The following is a 20,758-nucleotide window of genomic DNA, read 5'->3' as shown; positions in this document are numbered from 1 at the left end:
CAGCTCTTGTTGTGTAATTCAGTAGGAGGGATGTAGCATCTCATCTATTTTAAAACAAACAAATAAACCCTAAGACTGAGGAAGTTTCACTCTTCTAGTAGTAAACTGTGCCTTTGCACTCTGAGCTGCATTTGCTGGGAAGTCATAAATACGAGCTATATAACTGCCAGCTACCATAATTTAAAGTAATTTCCTGGTTGAGCAGTATTAATGGAAGAGGTACTGCAGTCATTTGCATTGTTGCAGTACTAATGTTGGAGTTTATTCATATTAAGTTTGAAAATGTCAATTGTCTTGCTTGTGGTAGCAATATTCTGAGCAAGTACTCAGTTTATAATGTTTAAAAATTTTCTAAGTAGTAAATATGTCTCAGCTTGTTATGACTCAGCTCATAAAAGACAGAATATTTTAATACAATGAAAGAATGCTGATGCCTTTTTTCCAAATTTCTCCAGTAATGATTTTAATAGCACTAGACCAGAGTGTTTCTGATTGCTACTTGTCATCAACCCATCTGGCAGAAAAACAATAGTGGCTGGTATTTTCAAAGGGGCTTAGGAGGGTGAGGCACACAACTTCCTTTTAGCTTGTGCTGATGGGGTCCATTCCTATTGAATGCAAACTGAGTCACTCTTGTCTGCAGCCATACCCTTGCTATGAGCTCAGTGCGGGCAGATGCCTTTGCCAGATTAGACACTAAAAACAGACCATTCTTTCTGAAGACTATTATCTTTACTAATTTCATATGTACATGAAATACACTGAAAAAGCAGTCACTGGATTATTCACCATTTACTGCCTTGGTAATGTTTTTTCCCCGTGAAAAGACAAGTCTCTATAACTGTTGTCTTAGTTGGGAAAAACTTGTTATTTGTAGATAAATTAGCACTAAAGAGGTGAAGAACTAAAAAAGCTGGATCTTGTTTTATACTCTCTTTGCCACTTGGGACCCCATTCTGATATGAGAGACAACTGTTCGTTTCGTTTCAGCCAAAAATCATAGGGCACACAGCTACACAGTGCCTGTCTGAGAAGCACAGGAACAAGACTGTCTAGTGCTAAGCTGTATTAATAGGCAGTTGTAGCCTTCCCCATCACTGCTCCTATTAAACACACCTGATTAATGGTATATAAGTACTCAGTTTTCTAGCCAAAAAAGTGTTATTTGCCATCAAGGCACAGGTAGAAAAATACTCTGTATTTCCATACACCTGGTTTTACCTCCCCAAATTATACTTCCCTACATATATTTCTTTCTCTCCTTGGGAACTTGACCAAAGACAGCATATTGTGATGTTCATCAAGTCTGGGGCTTGTCAGAAGAAGGTCTGGAGTGGGAGAGTGGGCTCCAAAGTCCAGTCCACAATCCTCCAGTTCCCTCTTTCTTTCTGTCTTTGCTGATCATGTCCTAAAAACATCTACTACCTGAAGCAAATGGAGCAACATAAGAATTCTGGAAATGTGGCTGATGTCTGTGAGAGCGGTATGATGTGAGAGAATGGAAATCTTTCAGACAGTACTCGGGCAAGTCACTTTAAGGACTTCTGGTACATCCTTGTGTGCTCTTGGGGCATTGTTAGGCCAAGTTTTGGGGACTGAAATGGCCGTGTCTCCATTCATCTCACAGTATACTCACTCATAAAGTGTTGCTATGATCTAAGTGTTCTGTTGAAGAACTGGCAGAAAACCCTCAGTGAGCATCCTGCCAGACTTAGTGTTATTGCCATGAAAGTGCATACTCGGAAAAGCTGAGTTTTAATAATTGATGCCCTCCTGCAATTTGGTCCCTACTAAAGGCAAACTGATTTTCGAGGCAAATTGGCTGCGATAGTCTGAACGTGTTGCAGTTACCCTCATGTGATCACGATGAGGAAAGGCTTAAGAGAGTGTATGGTGATGGTGTAAGACCCTCATGTGGTAATAAACAAACAAACAAAAGTGCTGACCATACAATGAAGAATAAATATTTTCAGTCCTAATCATAGATGTGAGATTGTCAGGGACTAACACACCGGGGAAAAGGAAAAGGAAAGAAAGGGAATTTATACTAGACTTCTGTCATCTTGTGACAGGGAAATGGCCTTTTCTTCCATCTTCCATCAAGCTTTTCCAGACACTCTGCATGATCATGGCTACTCAATGAGGACCTTGTCTGTTCTTGGTTCTAGGAATAACATAACTCTGGTGCATCCAGCTGGTGATATTTTAAAGCAGACGGTGAATTTTTAGGTTTTGTCATGTAAGAAAAGAAGAGTTGAATATTTTCAGTCTACAATGCTACTGTATGCACACACACAAACCCAACCACCTCAACAGTCCTAGTTATGATGAATTTTCTGGGATTACGTAGTTTAAATGGTTTGCTGATGACAGAGTCTTCAGATTTCTTATAGGCATTTAGAAAGACACTGAATATCCTTGAATATGTTCTTCATCCAAAACAAAATTGAGAAATTTCATTAATTTAAGCCTCAGAGATCATCAGCTGAAAATTTATTTGGAAAGTTTAGAAGTGACTGTTTTTCAGTTTGAAAATTTACTGAAGCATTTAGTCAAGGAGCAGAAGCACATACACATCCATAAGCACTCAGACCAGCAGCTGAAGAAAAGTTATTTCAAGAAAATCTGTTATGGAACAAATAGAGAGAGAATCTATTTCCCTTTATAGATCCCCCATGATTATAGCCATGGAAGTGAGTGTAGCCCATCAAAACTGTGTGCAATGTTGAGAGAGGACATGAGTGATTCCCTTATCAGAACAGAGGCTGTGGTTCTTACAGACAGTTTGTAATAAACAGCCCCTAAAAGGTAAAAGGTCTATCTCCAAAATTAAGTAAAACTTAAAGTATTACATACTGCCAGGGACTAGATCAAGGCCTCTTGAGTACTGGAGAAAGATGGTTAGGGCATACCAGCTTCTGCAGCCTGTGAGTTTGGGTATGGACATACAAGCCCAGGATGCCACAAGCATAGGGCTTGGCTTCCTTTACCGCCCAGTACCAATGTCCAGGTACAGAATGACTAAGGCTTGACCAAGGCTTCCAGGCAGAAGTTCAAATAATGCATAGAGCATGCATAGAAAATGCCGTATGTATTTTGCCACTTCTTTTGTTTTGGAATGAGTCTTGCCTGCAGCATGACCTTAAAGTCCTTTGTGACTAAGGATTGTAAAATTTAATCATTGACTGTAGAGCAATTAAAGTAAAAGGAAAGAAATGACTGTACAAGTATTTATGAAAGGCGTTTGGTTTTTTTTCTACTAAAGAATATGACTTTCTTCTACTTTAAGAATATGACTTATGTACAGAAAAGTAAATCCAGTAATGCTTCTGAAGCAAGGGAGAGAGAAAGTGAAACAATGATGCTGTTCAGCTTGTTATTAGAGGCCACTTGCCATGTTGCTATCAAGGTGCCTATATTTTTCACGGAATCTTTTTAGCAGAGCTTTATGAAATACGATTTAGCTCCCCTTTCAGACTTAAAATTAAGATCACGTTGTGTACCCAGGCTTAACAAAAATACATTTAATTTTGTTTGCCTCTCCTTAGTAAAAAAAACCCAAACAATATTTTAAGTAGGTGCCGCCTTTTGTTAAACACCAACTCCTTCTTCCCACCCTCATAGCTGATGATTTAATACAGGAAGCGTGGACACAGCAGTTGTTCTGCCAAAGTGGTGTGCAACTGAACGATAACTGTGCAATAAAATGTAGCTGTTGAGAAAAAAAGGGATAGGAAACTTACAAAATATACAGGGTTGATGGGAAGTTTTGTGTAAAAGGTCCAGAATGGTCATAGTCAAACAGTTCTGGAGAAAACAGGAGATGAAAATAAAATCAAGGGGACAAAATTTAAGCAGCATTTGTAGCGATAAGCTTCCTCTTCTTGAAGAAGTGTGGCTGTGTATTAGGGAAGGAGTATTAAGTGTCACATGGGTGAGTCTGTGTTTGTGTTTTGTTTCAGATCTGGATTGCATTTTTGAGGTGAACCATCCACATGCCCCAGATCACTGTTCTTTAGTAGCCTAATGAAGAATGAAACCAACCTCAGAGATGTGCTCTGGGAATGAACATATTGAACTAATGGACATTCAGTAGAAAGGACCAGACCAGAATCAATTTCAAGTATAAATATTCACAACATACGTGGTGGGAATGAAATGTCCTCATCACTAGCTGTTTTTTCCTGCTGATCTGCTCATATTGTGCTATAAACTTCTTGCAAAGTGCTTTAGTATTTGAGTGCGGAGATGTTTTCCTTCATCTTTCCTAACTGTAAGTATTTACCTGAGATGATGTTGGAAGCACAGCTGATGGAGACTGATTGAGCTCCAGAAAGCAACAGAGAGCAGCAGCTCAGCTCTGCGAAGATCCACATCAGCAATGGACAGGTCTGCCCTTGCAGGGTGAACATGAATTTAATGAGGGTGCCAGTGCTTGTATGGAAGAAATATTGACAAAATCACTACAAATTCTGGACAGGCTTTTAGTACATCTTCTGCCATCTCTACCACATCATAGTTTTTAATGCCACAAAAGCTTAGTTATTTACCTAGATTCCTAAGTTGACCCACAAGCTCTAGCATGGATACTCACATGTAAGACTACTTATGATCCTGACATAAGTAATCACAATCTATGTTGATGTAAGGAAACTGCAATTTTGGCAAAGTGTTTTTTTTTTTTTCTACCTCAGAGACCAGGTCTGTTGCTCTGAAGGCAGGATATAGACTCTAGATTTCAGGGAAGTGAGACTGGGGGCATTATTCCTTATATTCCTAAGATTTTTCTCTACTTTGAAATTTCTCAGAAACACACACATAGCTTTTCAATACCAGAAATTGAGCCAGAAGGTATTTCTGATTCCACTAGAAGCTGAAAATTATAAAGAAATGGATGTCTGCTGGGACTCAGTTTAACATTCCTGGGTGGTGGTAAAGAGCAAGGGGGGGAAAATTAAGAAACTTCTAAAAAAATTATTACTTTTTGGAAAAGAGAAACTGAGATATTTTTCATTCAGTTGCTACAGAAATAATTTCTAAGACTCACAGTAGATCTGTTACCCTATGACTGTATTCATTGTCACTTGTACAAGACCCAGAACTGTTGTTATCTTCATAATGTGCTAGCACAAGATACACATTCCTTAGACTTGTAAAGATTATCTACCCAATGGCTGATACTGAGTGTCTTGAAAAAAAAATATTAATGAATGCTTACTTAACGTTGCCTTTTTTGTTAGCTATTTTTCCCATGTGCTCCTTAATTCAGCCTAAGAACAGTTTTATACCAATGTTTGGCTAAAAGAATTAATTCTGCTTTTCAAAATGCTTTTCAAAATGTCTTCACAGGGTTCACCATAGAAAGAAAAGTTAGATCTATACCTATCCTTTAGTGATATGTATGAACTGTAACACAAAATAATGTGAATTCAGTTATTTGATAGGCATTAAGCTTGATTCCAAGTCCCACAAGCTATGTTTCAATAGACTACAACAAACTAAAAGTCCTGAGGAAAATTACAGGGGTACTTAGCAGCAGAGACGGGAGGTGTCTGTCTATGTACTGCCTCCATAAAATACAAAATATGCTTCTTTTAACGCTTGTAGAGTAAGAAAACCCTGGGGTCTATCTGGATCCTGTGAACAACCCCAGGCTGTAACCACCTCGACCAGCCTCACCCTGGCCCCCATGCAAGCCCCCAGCACTCCCAGAAGCAGCAGAACAATGTCCATGAGTGAGGGCAAGGCCTCCCTGGGGTCACATGCAGTGCCTGGCTTGTCCCATGCGGAGCCTGGAAAAGTCATGCACTCAATCTTGAGCTCTATTGCAGTTTTTTTGAAGTCTGTTTCCAGAGGTATTTCAAATATCCTAGTGGAATCTTCACTGTCAACATAAAAACATTTCCTTAGCCCAAAAAATTAATGTCTAACATGTACACACAGAAATATTATTTTTCATAACTGTGTCTATCATTTATAACAAATGACTACTCTTATATCACTTTGTAGAACAAGATATATCTACAGGAATAGATATAGTAATATGTTCAACTGCCTGCTTAATTTATACAAACTCTGTTAATCTATCTACTCAATAGAGAGACAGTATAAAAATTTTCAGCATGTAATAATTTCAGAACATTGACAATTTGTCTACGCTCAAGAGCCATTTATAAATTTTTCATCACCCGCAAACATGAGTTACTTCCAGGTGATTCATTTTAGCTGAATATTTTTATTTCTTCCTAGGTTTTCAAAATCTGGGGACAGGAGATTTGATGGATAGTTGCCATTATTTTGCAATATGCTGGTGATTCAAAGACTAAACCTGGTGGTGTACAAGATCTGCAGCAGCAAAACAGCCATGATTCCCATGCTGCAACACCAGCAGGAAGAACAGCAAGAACAAGTTCCCTCAGCTGGTTCTTTGGCCAGATCTGTCCTTCTTCTTCCTTTGCTTCCCATGTCAGATGTAACTTGGTCCAGAGCCGCCTCTTTATTTTGGGGATCTCACTGTTGTCAGCCAGGCATTTCAAAGGGGGCAGTCTGTGAAATCCATATGATTATCAGAGCCACAGTCCAATTTGGATATTTTTTTGCTCTCCCTTGGAATCATTCTCCATCACTCTTAGTGGAGAATTTATCTGTTCCTGCAGAAATCAGTTTTTTCTTCTTCTTTGCATGTTCTTTGCATGTTCTTTGTAGTCTAAAATTGTAGATGTAGCACTTTGAGATGGGATCAATTACTGATCCTTTGAAGTTGATTAATAAACTATTGTCAAGCTGTCTTTTCCACTCCTCTGCCATTACAATCCCCACAGATAACCAAAGGTGTGTATATTTTTATCCCCTACAGCGTAATATCAGATACCTTAACTTTAAACAGTTTGGGAAAATAATTTGTATCATTTGTGGGTGATTCACTGTCAAAGTGTTGTAGAGTTGACAGCCTCTAACTGGTGAACCCCAGTGAGAAACAGTAACGTTTATAAATGTTTATAAAGGTTGGTAAATGTTTATAAATGTTCCAGCTACAAGATGAAATTAATTCCTCTCAAACCTGGGGTCTGTTCCCGTTCTCTTGACAATATTGTAGATGTGTGACTTATCAGAAACTATTATTCTGAAACCATATAAATTAACGATCATCACACATCCTGATCTATAACTGCAAAAAGCCACTTATATTTATTTTTAATTAGTAATCACTGGTATTTCCTACAGTTATGAGGTCTCTTGTGCTTTCTGCTTTAAAAAATGTTTTAAATGGACATAACAGGAAATGTGATTAGGCAAAACGCTACTTACATTGCAGCGTCAGGTTGTGCTGTGCCCAGACCAATGACAAAATTGAGGAGGTAGAATCTTAAATAAATATTACAGAAGTAATCAGTCTTTAGGGCAGGTGCTGTCCTCATCAGTTATATTTTTTATTTTCTTAAATAAAAAAACAACAAACAACCCAAGTCACAGGAGATAGGACAAGAGGAAATGGCCTCAAGTTGCGCCAGGGGAGGTTTAGATTGGAGATTAGGAAACATTTCTTCACTGAAAGGGTTATCAAGCATTGGAATAGGCTGCCCAGGGAAGTGGTTGAGGCACCATCCCTGGAGGTGTTCAAAAGATGGGTAGACATGGTCCTCAGGAATATGGTTTAGTACTTTTTATTTCCTATTTCTTATTTCTTTTTTTGTCAGAGTTAAGTTGATGGTTGGACTAGATGATCTTTAAGGTCCCTTCCAACCTAGACAATTCTATGATTCTATGATTCTATTTTTACTATGTAAAATTAACTTAATTTTACAGTTTTATTAATTTTTCTGTTTAACTTTATTATCCATATTTTGTCTGTAAAGACTATAATAATTGAAAAAGGTATTTACAGTGGAATTTTGCCATTCAATAAATATCATGGATTTTTAATAGATCTTTTAATTAGGCATTGGTATTAAAATAAAGAGTGGAAGACATTAACATAAAGTAATGCCTAAAGAAGGAGCATAGCTTGATTAAATTTTTTATGTTTACAGATTTGCAATAGAATAAGCTTTAAAAAATGCCCTAAATGGATTCTACAAAGCATCAGATACATTTATATCATTCAAAAATAAGGCAATCCTGAGTCTTTCTCACATTATGATTTACTGCAGAGTGATGGAAAATATTTCTGCAAGTGCATAAAATACAAACACTTTAGTTATGTAGCATTGCTGGTGAATGCAAAATATTGATTAAGGTATATAATGAATATACACGTGTATCCGTACACATATACATCTGTACACATATACCTATGTATACATGTTTAAAATGCAGTGATTAATAATATGGGGTGACATTCTACTTCTGAAGTGAGTTGAATTCTTACTACTGACTTCCACACGGTCAGGACTTTACCATCAAGCTACATGTTTCCATGTTTCTTTTTCTTCCAGAATTCATCTGTCACCCTTGCCATAGCTATGCTGGTTACACCCTAACTGGTGTAATGCTGTGATGGATGTTTTAGATGTTGGCCTTCTCTTGGCTCCATGGGAAGGACAAATGGATATAAGCAGTCCCCTTTGAAGCAATGTTTGCTCATAGCTTTTCAGCTGCATAGCCGTTCCGGGTCACAGGCTTTGCTTTTGGGTGTAACTTTTCCCAAGGACCAGGGAACTAAGCCTGGAGAACTGGAAAGGGAGAGGTGACAAATTCTGGGACAAAGAGGGCACTTCTGGTCTGGCTTACTCTCCTACATAGCTAATGAGACCATTCAGTGTTACATCAAAAGTAGAGTCAGCAACTGACTCATGGAGGTTGAGGAAACATTTCCTAGAAATTGCTAAGAACAGTTAAATAGTGCATATATATTATGGACTAATAACATTGTGTAATATCCTTACACTTACTGATGTCTTCTATGGCATTTACTGTATATATTTCTGCTCTTTGAAATTGGCCGTATAATAATTTTGATTTTTTTTCCTTATTTTCTGTAAGTAAATATCTGATGTTAGGTACTCATGTCTTTTTGCCTTCTTTTGCTTGTCTCACCTGGCCAAACAAACACACAAACAACAAACCTTCTTTCCCCCTTAAAGTATTACAATTTGTGTTTCAAATTCTCTGTTGTTAGTACACAAAATTTGTTTTTTACTTTGTCAAGAGCTACAAGTTTTGAAAATGTAGACAATTTTTCCAGAAACATGTAAAACTCCAGGCAAAGAGAATTCATTCTCTAAGTCACAATCTTAGAAAAACTAGATTTGACAAATCAAGAAATTCAGAGAAGGTAATAAAAAAATAAGTAAATAGAAGAATGTGTGTCTAGGAGAGGAATCATATTCTCTGCCATTTCTCACAGTGGGAACTTGAATAAGTGTAGTTGGTGATGTAACATCAGATCAGGTAATAGGACACCTGGAAAAAAATTAGACATTAATGAGTGGAAATGCACATGTCTTGTCTTCCAGGAGCAGTGTGTACAGTCCAGAGCATCACATCAGTAATGATATAAAAGGATATGTAGGGACCCATAGGTGGATATCTGAGCCATATGGAATTTCGAAGTAAAATATTTAACCATTCAGCCAGACTAGGCTAAGCTTTGATGGAAGACAAAGCTTTTTCTACATTGACACATACAGCCCTGAAGTTAGTAATTTCTAAGTCAGCAAAATCTTGAAAGTCTTTTTAGGGGTTCAGAAAGAAAAAAAAGGGAAAGGAGAAAGAGAAAAATACTAATATTATCTGATTTCTTACAGAATTTGTTTATATCTTATCTTTATAAAAGGTACATTATTTTATATAATGGAAGAACAGTTATAAAAGATTTTATATGATCAATAAGCAAGGTCAAATTACTGGTAATTAGAAACAAAATAGTGCTCAGTGTTCAATTTGACTTTTCAAAGCTTACAGTGTGGTTGTGGTTCCGTTTATGTTATTCTTAATTTGAGAATGTAGGTTTAAATATAGGCAGACCTGAGTCTTTTTTGCCTGAAAAAGGTAACAGAATGTCATATTGACTCCTTTGTGACTCCCCTCAGATCATCTGTAAATGCAGGGACTTTAGCCTGCTTAGACTGAGACTGAATTCAGCCATCTGTATCTCTTTCAGTCTAAAGAACAATGTGAAACAAAAGCTAAACTTCAAAATTCAGTCTAGGAACCAAATCAATACCAGAATAGTAATTACATTACCATGATTAAAATAATCTAGCATTATAGAATCAAAACATTTTTTCTCCCCAATTATAATTTTTCTCCTAGAGGCTGTTAAAGGATTTTCAGTTACTGGGGACAAGATGGGCCTGATGGTATGCTCTCTCTGTCTTCTCCTGGTTGGTCGCCAAAAGAGATCTGTTTGCAGACTTTTCATTCTTAATGATGATAAAGACCATTCCTATATCTTTTGTGACATGGATTTGAGCAGTTTACAGACTGCTTTGAACTTTTTGTCATATTAAGCTTCAAGAACTGAAGATGCACAACATGTCTAGCTGCATGCCTTCCCCAAAATACCCACTGTGCTGGAATGTTCAGGTAGTATCTGTATTATGTAGTAGCACATGTATATCTAGTATAGGTACAGCCAGTCATACTCTCTCACTTGGGATTTCTCTACATTGGGAAATCTGCATTGGAGAGAAAGGCACATTGCTTTGCATCATCAGAATATAGAGGTACAATCTGACCCAAGACAGTTAATAGTAGAATTTGATGTTTTATGCCTTCAGTGAAATTAAGAATTTAACACTCAGTTCTCATCCTGTGATAATTCACCAAGAACCAGACACAAATTTAATACTGAATTCACAGACTGGGAAGTCAGAGCGGGGTTAATCCTCTTCTGTTGATCCATAATACTGCTAAAATACAGGCAACATGGAAACATGGTTAATTTTCTGTGGTCCAGGGCTTTTGCAGTAACAGATAACTACAAAAAGTAGTGGGTAAAAATCCCACTTCTTTGTAAGTTACACAACATCAGGAGAAAATATCGACTTGTTACAGGCATCTGAGTGAAGCCTATGCCTGTAAAATGCCATTCAGAAGTTCAGCCAGGGCTGTGGCTTTCCCAGAGCTCTGCTGGCACGAATGGTCAGCCGTGGAACTTGTATCCAAAATGCCCTGAGTGCTCCTGGCCCTAACTTTGTGTTCACAAAATTTGGATGGACTAAAACTTGAAACCAAAAAAAGAGAAAGCCAGTTGTTTTTTGCAATACTTTGGGTTTATGCCCATTTCCTAAGGGCACTATGATCACTTCCCGTGTTTAGACTGGGGAGACAGAATGGCATTTAGGTGCAAACACAGAAGGCAAACCTTTCTAGTCTCAATCTGTCGGACAAGTTTCTCTGCTTATACCCTGTGGTTCGCTTCTCGCTAACAGTACAGTTTTCCTTGGGGAAAACTTAGTAGGTTCCTGTCAATAGCAGTTAGTTCCCATGGTCCTCACACATCCATCTTGGCCAAGGTTACCAGCTATTTTACAAATTCAGCCCATTTGTGGGCTGTGATCTAAACCAGACCAATGAAATAATCCACTAAAGAAAAAACAGCCTAACCTAAATATATGTATATTTAAATTGCTGTTATTACAGTTCTGTTGCAGATCTTGGCTGTATAAATGGCCGGATGAGCACAACTGATGAAAGAGCAGCCGTAGGACGAGAAGGGAAATAAAAGTCCAGGTGTCGGCAAGGATGGTACCTCATTAATGGATTGCTGCAAAAGGTTTTCCAATATATAACCACACTTTTGGCACTCACTAAAAATATCCGCGACAGACAATTTGCATCAAGGGAGAACTCTTCCGAAATGAAATCATACTGTGGAATGCATTCTCAAATGAGGAAAAAATGGCTGCCTGTTTCTGAAAATGAATTTATTCTATTTCTATGGTATTGCTCATAATTGCAATTTCCATTATTCCTGGAAGTCCTGGTACTAGAATAGACTGTTAAAACCAGTACTTTAAGTCACTAGGTTTGATTGCACTTACAGTAAAAAGCTACACTGGAAAATTGACTGGAATAGCTTGCAATGAGAGCCTTTTTTTCTGGTTATCTCAAGTGGATTACGTTAAATTTGAAAGAGGGACAGAGGAAGCACTCTGCAGATTAAGAGTTCCCATATAGGGAGCTACTTCAAAATAGCCACTGCACTTTAAAAGTGGCACTCCGCTTTATTTTGAAATAACTTCTAAAAGTAGATAAGCCTAAGTTTCTTTCATAGCTCTGTGAACATGAAGGATCCTTAAAGTGGGTGTGAATGTGATTAAATTTAGCACCTACATTCCATTACAATTTACACCCAGTTTCAGGCTACATTACACTTCTGGAAAGGTGGAAAGAAGCCTTCGTATCAGTCCCAGGCTATTTTATTTGTGAATTATTCTGGCTACAGCAGTGGTTCTCTCACAGCAAGCAGTGTTGTGTTAGAATAGGCTGTTTGTTTGCAGGTTTCACTGTTTTTGTGTTTCAGTTTGGTTTTTTCCCCAAAATTGTTGACTTTTTTGGTGTAAGAAGAGGACTTTGGTTTGGCACAGATATTTCAAGGCGGGAGTAAGATGGAAAAATCCTTTGCACCTGCAGGTGCTTCAGATCTCTAACTGGGGATCCCTGTTCTAAAATGGTCCACACTGTCATTACTGGCTGTGTTACCATAGCAATGCGAACTCTGTTTGATATGAACATTCTTCCCTACAATTACTACAGCTGATGAGCACAGTAATTATCATAGCTTCCTAAGGTGCACTTAAAATAGCAGAGGCAAGGGAATGCATTCTTGGAATATATGGTACATTCTTTGCAGGCTGTCCTGAAAAATCTCTCTCAGTGGGAAAGTTCAGCTTGTCTTCTGTGGTTATAGATGAGATATTTGAGATTTTTCAGGATAAAGGTTATATTGGGACAAGATACAGTAATAAACATAGAAAATATCCAGTTACTGTAACACAGCATGATTTATATTATCATTGCTTAAATCATCTTAATGTTACTAGTTCGACATACCCCTAGACATGACAGAACAGGCTCAGGAGCAACATAAACTGGTGTCACAGAGTAGAATGATTTAACTAGGAGTTTTTCAATATTGGAAAAATTAGTACTTGCAGTATGCTACTAACCAGCTGCGTTGCAGCTTTGCAGGTGAGAAACTGCTAAAACAGAACTCAGGCATTGGTTTTCTTTTCATGGCGGAATAGCAAAAAACCAAGCAAAAAATCCTCTCAAAGAAAACCTGAAAGCCTTTGTAGACCAATGTTTATAGCAGCGGAGAGTGTGTTTTCAGGATCTTAAAGGTGCACAAAATCAGTGGGACTAATCTTTTGCAGCTACTAATTTTGTTCTTACTATATATATTTAAACATAAATTCACAAACTGTGCTAATGACTGATTCATTGAATAGGAGATTTAAGATACAACTTTGTTCTACATACCTTGATTTTTTCTCTTTTTAGATGATGGTGAGCTCTAATAGGAGATGGTACACTGTCTAGGAGCTGCTTATCTTATCTTAACCTATGAAATGGATGACAACCTGTATATTACATTAGATTACAGCACCATGAGTTTTCTCTCTGTTGGATGAGCAGTCATCCACAGCTTTAGCAGGAAGACTAGTTGTAAATGAAAAGTGGGATATTGAAGAAAGCATCAGTTGAACAGATCGAGAATTTGCCTTCAGAAATGATGAATATTTATTAATTCAAGAAATAAGCAAATTTAAGCAATAAGATAGTAAACAACTGTGACTGAAGAAACCAGCTCATTACAAGTGACACATTAGGAATTGTTTGGGGAAGGTGAAGAGACAAATCTGGCAGTGCTAATGATTTGGCTAGCTATAGTTACATGTGCCTTAATTCAGATGTCTTCTCATCCATATAGATGAGATTTCTGAAGCTAATGTCTAATATGTTGCAATTTGTAGGAATGTTAATGATGTTTTTAGTTATTATTACTGGAGTATCTTCATTAACAGGACTTCAGAACCCATTATTTTCCTTTCCAGAATTGATACAGTAGTGCATATGGTATTGACAGAACTCTTTAGCTACAAAGGTATGGATTAAAAGGGTAATGAAAGGTATTGAGATACCAGGGGTATTGAGATATCAACTACCAACACCCCATAAAAGTGTATTGAGATATGGGCCATCTATCTCAGTGTAAAATGCTGGATGAGAAAACAAAGAGGTGATCCTTAAGTCAAGGGCAAAGTCAAAATCTATTCTATACCTGAAATCTTCTTGAATAACCAGCAGTGCTCTGTCTCCACTTGTATTTAATAAAGACTTAATGACCTCAAAAAAGGTGTAATAATGTAAAAACAAGCCTTTTAGGACAGAAATAAGCAGAAGCTACCTGTTCACAGTGCCTATATTTTGAGCTTTATCCTAACAACACATTTTCTGTGCTCATGGATAGTGACTCAAGGCTAAAGGAAGTATTGCTTCCAGTTACGGCTGACCGTATATGCCTTTCAACACGTTTCATTTTTTTTCAGGATTCATTCAGTGTATGAAAAATGGTAGTAAATGAAGTAATAAGACAAAAAGAATAATGCAGTGACAGAATATACTGAAGAACACCTACTCTTCTTTATACCCATTTATAATTATCATGAGAAGAGCAAAAATTTTTAAAAGTTAGTATAGGTAAGGGATGACATGCAAATTAATATAAAAGTGAACCGTGTGTTCTGCAGCTCGAGGGCTGGTTGCAAGCCGGACTATCTAGGCTTCTGTTGTGCTGTAGACCAAAATGGCCATGTTTTCCATCCTGCTCCAGTGAAGTATAAATAGACAAGCAGTGCACAGTAGTTGTCTCCTCAAGGGACCAAAGAGCAGAAATCTCACATTTCAGGGAGTTTTAGGGAATTTCTGCTATCAAATAAATTCTTGTTTGCCCACTTGTATTATATTTTTAGGAAATATAATTAGATAATGTATCAGATTTATAATTTTGCAACTTCTTTCTAGATTTTAATAGTCATAATCAGTCACTAAATGCCAAATAGGCAAACAATTCTCTCACCAGAACATTCTTAGGATTATGGTATCTTTTAAAATATCCTGCTGTGTACATAATCTTGTCATGTGTTACAGCACAGATATCATTCTCTGGATATTGCTTTGGACTGCTTCTGCTCTGCTCTTTTTGACTGCTCTCCGCCTTACCATATGCATTATTAGAGAGACCTTCTGTAGTATACCATTGATTGTTATCTGACTTACTAAAAGAACCATAATCATTTACATAGCTGAGTCATTATTTTCCATTTGTACAGTATTGGCTTCATACCTTCTGTTTTGATTTGGGATAGCATATATCACTGTGGATTCACAACTTCAGGAATCTCTTTTCCATACAGAACGTAGAAAAGTAGAGAAATCTTCTGGCTTATTAATGTGATTATACATGTCGTTTCTCCTGCTGATTTCTTAATTTCCTGGTCATTGGAAGAGTGCCTAAAATGCCAATATGCTTTGAGCTCAGTCCTGTGCACTGAGGTTCTTGTTATACAGGTAATCGCGCATCCATGGATGCAGAATCTCCATGAAACATGACACATATCTGATTTTTTACTTTCAGAAAATGTCAGCATGTTGGCTCTTTTAGTGTGGCTGAGCTGTGTAAAAAATGTATTTGAAATGAGCTGGCCATATGTTTTTTTGTTTGTTTGTTTATTTAACATTCCCCAAGTTTTCTAATATCAAAATCCTTTCAGAGCCAGTGTTGGAAAGTTAGTCTGTTTGTGAAAACTTTTATGTGTGAAGAGGGTGGTGGAAGCACTGCACTATAGAGCTAAGGAAAGAGTTATGACACTCATGGAGTTTTCTGACTGCTGAACCAGGTGTGGATGGCTATATGTACTATACAAACTAACATGACCTTATTTTTCATGGCCCTTTGTCATGAGGTTCCTGTGATGAAATGGCCTCAGTGACATCTTCAGAAAGAGCGGACAACAATGGTCTAGTGCTGCCTGGTGTGGTCACTGACAATGGATAAAATAAATGATGTGTTTGTAGGATTATCAGACCTACTGCTTATGTTACAGTGAAAGAATGACTTTGCTATAAGTTCATCTGTCAAACTCCTTTACCTTTCATCCAACCTCTATGTCCTCCTTTTCAGTTCCGCTATTTAGAACCTTCCAGTACTTTACTCATTTACTCATATGCAGCTGTACCACACAAAGGAGCCAAAAGATGTCCCCCAGCATCTCTCAGGCTCATTATTTTTCATCATCCTGCCTGGAATTGGCTTCAGAAACCTAATAAATAAGTATACTAATGCCCATTTTGCTATAGAATGCCTCATCACATGTAACTCTTCCTCCAAATTAATTATTTTTAAATCCCTAGGTAAAACACATTTTAAAATATAATTTTCTTGACTCTCATTAGTTTGAGCAAAAGGTTCAAAACCATAGTTTGGTTTTGACTCTCTAACATAGTGAAATGTCTTCTGAAAGCTGGCTAGGCTGAATTGAAATGAAGTTTTGGGGAATATAAGGGTTAGGAAATACCTAGACATTACAGAACTGGTGAATGGCACTGACGATCTGGCCCATAGGAAGGGCTCTTTCAGATGGCATTGCCCAGCATAGGTACCAGAAGTTTTGGTTTTTAGACAGAAAAAACCCGTGGTTTAAAGAGGCCTTTGAACATTGCATGTAAGTGCTGCTGTAAATGGTAGAATTTCAGCCATGCTTTGACCGGAGTGGCTGTGGGAGGGATGTACTGAACCCCACGTCTACCTACATCCCACTAGAGATGTTCTTTGTTGCTGTTCTTGCAGTGTTCCAGCAGCATCCTCAGTTACCAAAAGTGAACATATTCTTTTTCCTAACCTTTGCCATGCATATGGTAGCATGTAACCTGTTTAAATAAACCCCTTAAGATAATTTTGAATGCTTTTCTGCCTACTTATTTCAAATAAGCTGCAGTTCTATTGATAAGTGAAGGGGTAGATTATAATGTGCGGTACTCATTGATGGATTAAGTGAATGTAGAATCTTCTTTCTCATGTGTTTTGAAGCATGAATAATTATTCAGACCAATAGTACTAGCACAGTCTGAATCATGCAATGTATTGGTGTATTGATGAAGTAGCATATAACTACTGTGTGTGGTTAGGAGAGGCTGATCTGTGGTAATATAATGTTAAAGAATTTTTTACTGCATGCAGGACAAGTGTATAATTTATAGTTGCCGGGAATAATTTTTAACATGTATCACTTGTGTGATTATCAGTTAGGAAAATATGTGTAGATTAATAACTTTAGGCTGCTTTCATTATTTTTTTTTTTTGCATTCATCAGCCCTTTTGTACTATGTTATTACTTGCAGGAGTGAAAATTTTCAGCTATGGCTCCAAGCAAAGTGCTATTAGTTTTGAAATTAAAGGAACAAAGTCTTCATCAAGTGCCAAGACAGGACTGCTGTGGTGTTTTAGAAGTGGAGGGGAACTACACATATTCACTGAACTATACTGCTATGGCACATTCATCACCTTGAGAAGAATAATAAAGATAAAAGGCTGAGCAACATTGACTTCGGCCTCTGTCCCTGGCTAATGTTGAACTTCTGGGGTACCCCACTAATCCCTTCCCAACTCCCAACTTCTCTTCCACAATGATACCTTAGATCATAAAAAGAAAACATCACTGCCTCTTAAAAACTGAAAATGTTTTAAAACCTTTAAAATATGACTATGCTTTTAATTTTATGTGTAATCTATTCAAACCATCTACCCCTTCTCTTCAGAAGTTTGGGGATATTTACAGTTGTCAAGAATTTCTGCTAGAATATATGTCTTTTTGTACACGAAGTAGATGACCTTGTTAAGGAGCACAAAGTACCTTGACAAATGATAAAACTAACTAGGGTTCAGTACTATGAACTTGTTTTGGTACTGACTAATTTAGAATGCCTGATCTGATATTAGATCCTTTGCTTAATGGCACTTGGTGAATAATGGTTTAAAAATTGTGGAAAAGAATATAGTTCTGGTGACAGAAGCCATATGAAATTATTGAAATCAGTAAGAAAAATATAATAAAGGAACATTACTAGTTCTTGTAAAGTCTAGCTTAAGAAATGTATTGGAGTCAAAAACTTGTTGAAAACCATAGAAGTGCTTTCACTGGCTGCAAGCATATATAGATCAAGCCTGTCAAGAGGCAAGTAGTTATCAAATAGATCCTTCTTGCTCTCTTGTAGTACATAAATACCAAAACCTTAGTGTTCTCCACTTTTAAAAGTGGAAGCATTCAATGCAGAAGAAGAGTTTGGTAACACAAAATGTAAATATGACAGGGAATTTGTCCAAGTGAGGAAGAACATTCTGTTTCATTCATGCCAGTTGTCGTCTGTAATGACAGTGTTACCTGAGAAGAAGATGACATCTCATATTTATTGTACTTTGAGAGCCAAACCTGTGCAGGACTTTTATTAATACTTGGAAACTTCATTGTTGAGCAATGTTAGTACACGCTTGGCTTTTGTGCCCTCATTGTGTCCCATAGACAAATATTAAAGATGATTTTTTTTATTGCCTGTGACAACAAGAAAGCTACAATTTCCTGATTTCAACATGATTTCAAGTGAAGTGATTGTACCTTCATTAAATTGGATATTGGTTTAATTGAAGTGAATGTGCTTTTTTAGAAGAGAGGGAACCTATACAAATAAATAAAACAAATAGAAAATATTTATGAAAAAGAGCTTCTGTGTTATTCCTTCCTACTTTGGCCATGGAACAGGAAATAAACCACAACTTACTCCTTAAAGAAAAAAGGTGAAAGTTGAATATAGTTAGCCTAATTCACTTGGAGAAAAAGAAAACAAAAATAAAAACTTTGAAAGATTAATATATCTGTACAGCAGTTATATTCACTGTGTAACCACCATCTAGGTTCACCTGCTAAAAAACGAAAGATGAGGAAAACAGCATGGAATTTTGTGGTCTTCTGTTTTCTCCCTTTTTCTCCCTTTTTCTCTTTCTTATTAATCTAAAATATTTGATGCAAAAGGTTTATATTTGTTTTTCTTGCACTTTTTCTTGTACCTGGGAAATATCAAGAAAGTTGCGTTTTCATTTCCTGTTTAGTTTAATGTTTCCTTGGAGGACCTAATGATGTTCATACCTCTTTTTGACCCAGTTTTCAAAAAAAGGTTGTAAACGTGCTTACTTTACAAAACTTGAATGTCCCTTGATTCAGCATTCTGCTTAACAGTAAGAATATTACATGCTTGTATTTTGGGATCTAAGGTCTTAGCCAAATGGTAAGGGAGTTTAATCTATAATAATGACCTTTACTTTAATATTGTGTCAGGTTTTTTTTAGTAAATAAATGTTAAAAATAACAAAGGACAACAAACTGACCAACTGAAAAAATGCTTTCCTTTCCCATTTGTTTTTAATTGCTCTGAAGTTAAAATTGAATGAAAATACTAGGTCTCTTCTCTATTGAATTTTTCAGGAAAAAAAGATGTGTAGGATATTTCTAGCTTGAGAAGGGAACATAATGAAAAGTAGTGTGTGCAGGGTAGAGGCTGACTTTACACAGTCTAACAAATTAGAAGAGAATATAAGCCCAACTTTTATTTCAATTTCTAGATTTCATTAATATTCTAAACTCAGAGGTGAAGCAAGATAAAATGGAACTTCTTAGTTAATTTACAGTTTAACATAGTAAGACTGATTGCTTTGTGTGCATTTATATAAATATGCTATTTTTTCACATATCAATTGTTTGATGAAATATCCTACACCACCTGTCTCTGTAGATGTATGCACTACATCTTCAGTGTTACATATTATATTTCTGGAGATTTAAGTTGGAGGAATTTGTAATATTTATGGAACACATTATTAGAAATAATTTTTGCCACTATTTACTTAACTCAGCAATTTTAATTATGTTACTGCAATGAACTACTTTAGAATATTTTACTTTCATGTCTGAAATCTTTTTTTAAATGAATATGTTAATTTAATGAGCACTGATCACATTTCATTCTGTTTCTGAGACTTCCTCCAAGTATCGTAGGAAGGAGTTATAAATGCTGAGAGAAAAGGAGGTGTAATGGCAAAGTTTAGCTTTAGACCACCACGCTTGGCTTTCTAGGATCCTTCTGTGGTTCAGTGAAGAAAAACAGTCCTGTCTCCTCAGAGACAATGCCTTCACCTGTAACCTAACTGTGGGCAGCCATCAGGATGTGATGCCACGGTTTCCTTTCATCTCGCCTGTGGCTGAACCTTCCTGCCATCCTGTCTGTGGTGGCGCAAACCATGTCATGTAGTGTAATTGTGAATTTGGTTGGATCAGCTCCTTAATCCCACTGAAAACCAGTATTCCAAAAAAAACCAACCAAAAACAAACAAACAAAAAAGCGATATGTGTAGTGTAGTGTAGGGGGACAGAAATTTCCTTTTCCTTTTGTTTGTGAGTTGTAGCTCACAGGTTGGATTCACCATGTCTCTCCACTTAGACATTCCAACTCCCTTACAAAGGCCTGTATCTCTCCATTGAAGGATGCTGGTGAAATTAGCTTCAGTAGACTAATGTCATCTTGTAAACAACCTGCTACTTAAGATGTAGTAAAATATGGAAATATTCATCATCGTTCACCCAGAAGACCTGCATGTCTGCATACATCAGTACATTTAGTTGCCTCTGAGAATGCAAAAACCCAAACAAGGACCTGTCGTTAATGCTTAGGAGAACCTATCTTTCTTAATCAAACTCAGATG

Source organism: Calidris pugnax, unplaced genomic scaffold (genome assembly GCF_001431845.1).
Source record: "Calidris pugnax isolate Ruff unplaced genomic scaffold, ASM143184v1 scaffold44, whole genome shotgun sequence".
Taxonomy (NCBI): Eukaryota; Metazoa; Chordata; class Aves; order Charadriiformes; family Scolopacidae; genus Calidris; species Calidris pugnax.
Note: the sequence above shows the minus strand (reverse complement) of the source record.